General features: G+C 43.5%; 1 long non-coding RNA gene across 1 annotated transcript; it reads left to right on the top strand.

The window, feature by feature from the left end:
• The first annotated feature begins 230 nt into the window (after positions 1–230).
• LOC140850107 (uncharacterized) lies at positions 231–4010 on the top strand. Its single transcript, XR_012132861.1, has 2 exons — positions 231–332; positions 1322–4010. It is a non-coding gene; the product is annotated as an uncharacterized lncRNA (long non-coding RNA).
• Positions 4011–4215: the final 205 nt, after the last annotated feature.

Genomic DNA, 4215 nt, shown 5'->3' with positions numbered 1-4215 from the left:
CGCAGAAAAACAGCAGTTTCATGAATTTCAACCTGACAGAAACTATTATTCCTGCCCCATTTCCCATCAGACACCCCTTGTTGGGCTGTCAGTCAATTTGATTTACACTAATATTTGTATGTTGCTGTGAGGTGCTCGTTCTATGATAGGCCCTCAGCACCAGCACAGGACAGGAAAAAGTTCTGAATCAAGGCCAGCTTAGAGGTTTACAGGAAACTGTTGCAAGAACCACCAGGAATGTAGGGCTGAAAATAAGTCTGGTGTGGCCATGGGATGCAAGAAGGGGCTGCTCAGGAGTTGAGTCTACATGGTACCACAAGCAAGGATCACAGGTAAGTAATTAGGAGGAATTTGGACTTGACAGATTTTCAACACAGAGGAGGAAAACAGTAAAAGGTATTTCACTGCATTTTGGTGCAAAGCTCATGAGACTAGAGTAGACTGAAGTTAGGAGAACATGACAGAACTGTGGTGTAGAGGTTTGCGGAGCTATGTGAGGCTGCAAAGGGTGGGATTGGAGAAAAAGGATCACGTGAATGATCAGTGTCAGAAAAATCCAAGGAATTGTTGATTGCTAAATTATAGTTGAGGAGCCAGAGAGAGAGAGAGAAAAAAAAATATTCAAGAAACTGGAATTCTGGTGATGTCCCTGATGTAAATAGGTAGTTTGGAGGTAAGAATGTTATTTTTGTAGGATCTGATGAACTATTCTGCTAAACCCAACATGCTAGTCAGTTTTATATATCAGTTTGTCTAAGTTCTGGTCCCCAGTTTTTCAATCAAACATTCACCTTCACATGTCATCCTGAAGGTGTTTTGTAAATGTCATTAACATCCGCAATCAGGTAACTTTACAGGAGATGATCCTAGATGACCTAGGTGGGTCATCTCCTCAGTGAATAAAGGCCTTAAGTGAAGAGCTGAAGTTTCCCTGAGGTAGAAGAAATCCCACCTGTGAAATGCCTGGTGGACTTTTCAGCCTGCCCTTCCTGAAGGCCTGCCCTACAGATTCCAGACTTGCCCAACCAGCCCTGGCAACCACATACGTCTCACAATACATCTACCTATGTATGTACATATCTATCTCTATCTCTATGTATGTATGTATGTAGGTAGGTATCTAACACTTATCTCTACATATCTATTTATCTATGTATCTGTCATCTCTATCTATCAATCTTGGTATCTATCATCTATCCTTGCATTTATCATCTATGTATCTACAGTCTACCCTACTGGATTTCTTTCTTGGATGGGACCCTGATTGGCATGAGAGGTTTGATTATTCTGGATAAATTCAGGTCCTATTTCTCTTTTGCAGGGGAAGCAGCATGTTGCTCCCCAGCTCTGTGGATTAACTGGTGTCTGTGACCGTCAGTGAAGCCCCTTTCCACACTCAACTGCTTCTCACTGGAGGACAATGGGCTCCTCCATGTGATGTGACCCTCTAAAGAAGGCACAGAAGACAGAACTGTGGCTATGGGAACTCCCACACCTGATCTCTGACCCCTGTCACTCAGCGTCACCTTAGTCCATCACCACGTCCAGCCTAGACCATCGAGCCACTGTGTTGCTGAGGAGGGTTCCATTCATTCAGGCACAGCCAGAATGATACCACATTTTTGTCTCTGTTCCCCTGTTACCAGCATGGGAAGACTTGGAAGAATAACACTTTAATGGCTTGGAAATTGTTCCCAACAGAATGATCTGAGAGAGGATTTTTCAAGGGTTACATCACTAAATGACCAAACAAAGACACAGTGTCTGGCTACCGCCCACATGACTCTGCTGTGAGCCATGTTTTCATAATGATGTAGTGGGGTTTAGACACACCTCTTTTTATAACTGAGAGAAGGAACATTAGCATAGAAATGAAAACCTGGAACTCAGCACTAGGAAGCCAGCAAAGAATCTTTAAAACAGAGTAAATCTTAATAATAAATAATAACAATAGCAGAAATGTGTTGGGGTGTGGGCCCGTTGCCAACTGTACCTCACATGATCCTCACAAGAAACCCTGTGGGATGTGTTCCATTATTGTCCTCTTTTTATACAAGGGGACACTGGAGGCTCAAAGAGACTGGCTAATCTGACCAGCTACCAAAGCAAGGCATGGGGACAAACCCAGGTGCACGTGATTCCAAAGTCCCCTCTCTCTGCTATTGATTGTGTTAAGCAAGGTTGAATAGATTTAAAGGCCCAAGTATAGAAAGAGGTCTGCATTTCTCTACAGATAGTATGTTTAGCTGGAATTTTTAAAGTATTATCTTGAAGTTTTTAAAAAGCCCTTTTGGATAGACAAAGAAAATTGATTTAAATTCAACATAATTCTGTTGTCTTTAAGGGTATTTACAAAGGCTTTTGTTTCCTTAATGGGTTACATATTCTGCACAGGGCTTCTGCCAGCTGACAGGACTTAGTAATGAATTTGTCCTTTTTGCTTAAAGGACCAGAGTTGACTTTATTTACAGCTTGTCTTGATCCCCATCCACCTCTCTGTGGGAAGCCATGCTCTCCACCCCTTTTCCTTTTGTCCTGCATGCCTGTCCTCAGGGAAGTGTGAACCGGTTAACTCAGGGGCTGGTGGAAGCTCAACTCCGACCCCTCTCGGGGTAGGAGACCAGACACATGGCAAATGTCTTGAATACCCCGAGTTGCTGCCTGTGAAGCTAGTACTTCAGAGACCCACAGAAGCACATCCCTTCTGGGAATTATCTGTGGCTCAGCCCAATGTCTTCATGCGAGTTTTCCATGACACAGTTTAATCTCTCTATTTGTGTGGGTCCGTTAGACTTGGCATTTCTCCTCAATCTCTATACCCTGATTACACAGAACCTGTGATTGTGCTCTGAGATCACAAAGCGGCTTCACACCTGCGTGCCTTTGCTGTCCCCTCTGCTGGGACTGGCTTTCCCCCTTTCACCCCTGTTCCCAATTCAGGTCCCTGGGAAATGGTAAATACAGTTGATTCTGGCAAAAACTCACTGTCCACTTGTGGGGAATGGGAGAGAGGTCCAAAATATCTGCAATGATCCCACAATATATTTATTATTAATTTCCAAATGATGTGGGTCCAACAGGCAATGTGGGTTCTACACTGGAAGAGAAAGTGAATTTAGACCCCAGGATGGAACCCCGTGTCTTCTGGAAGGTGTCCTGGCTTCAACCATGCTTTTAGAAATGAATACCCATCTTCTTAGAAACTCTTCATCCAAACAGCCTCACCTTGTGATGGAGTGTTAGAGGCTCGGCCAGCGGCCTCCCCCACCAGCATCCCCAGAATCTGAGTGGGTATCCATGCCACCATATCCACTCCAACTTGCACCACCTCTAAACTGAACTTCTTTATTGGTTCATTTTAAACAAGGAAGCAAGGGGAAAAATGTAATAAGCCAAGGTTTGGAGTTTATTATTTCTGAAAACTTTGAAATCGAGGCAATTTTTTCTTATTGTGCAGTACCGCTGATGTGGTCTGAGTGTGACATAAATTGAAAGGGAACAAGACACTTGTGGGGTAGGAGCAACAAGCCAGACTCTGCTCCCACCTTCATGCCTGCAGAGACGGATATACAAATGAGCAGAATGTATATAAAAATAGAACCCTGACCCACAACCCATGGCAACCATCCCAGGAAGCCAAACAACAGCTACTTCAGCCTGGGAGGCCAGGATGTGATCCGTGAGGGACCACCTCTCTGATGTTTGCCTGTCTCAATGGAGGACCAACACAAAAAAGCCAGATATCCCAAGGATGGCTCAGTGGGTGTTGCCTGGGGCACAGCGTTGCCTTTTGCTGTGACGCAGTTGATAGAACGAGGTCTGCTCCTCAACACCCTCCGACTGTGGCCCCGGGACCTGAGCTGCTACAGAAACAGTTTGTCTCCAAGTGGCATAGAGATGAATATTGACAGTGTCCAGAAACTTTTAAAACAAATGTTATATTTGTTCTAATCATAGTTATTGAAATGTAATCTTATGTCTGTTAAATAGTAATAAAAAGTTGGGGATTATCACCTGTATCTCTTCTTTTACTTCATTTTTTTCAGTAATTCATTTCTATCACATGTCATAAAACTATTGGTCTGCAATAGATCAAAAATACAAATAAAAACTGATCTTTCACTCTAGAGATTTGGAGAATCCCTGCCCTCTTTCCCTTCAGAATGAGTGGTGGCAAAGACAGGGAACAACAGTGGGTCACCAATAAATGCAATA

This window comes from Manis javanica, chromosome 6 (assembly GCF_040802235.1).
Source record: "Manis javanica isolate MJ-LG chromosome 6, MJ_LKY, whole genome shotgun sequence".
In the NCBI taxonomy this organism is placed as follows: Eukaryota; Metazoa; Chordata; class Mammalia; order Pholidota; family Manidae; genus Manis; species Manis javanica.
The sequence above is the reverse complement of the archived record's forward strand: the minus strand, read 5'-3'. Positions and strand labels throughout refer to the sequence as shown.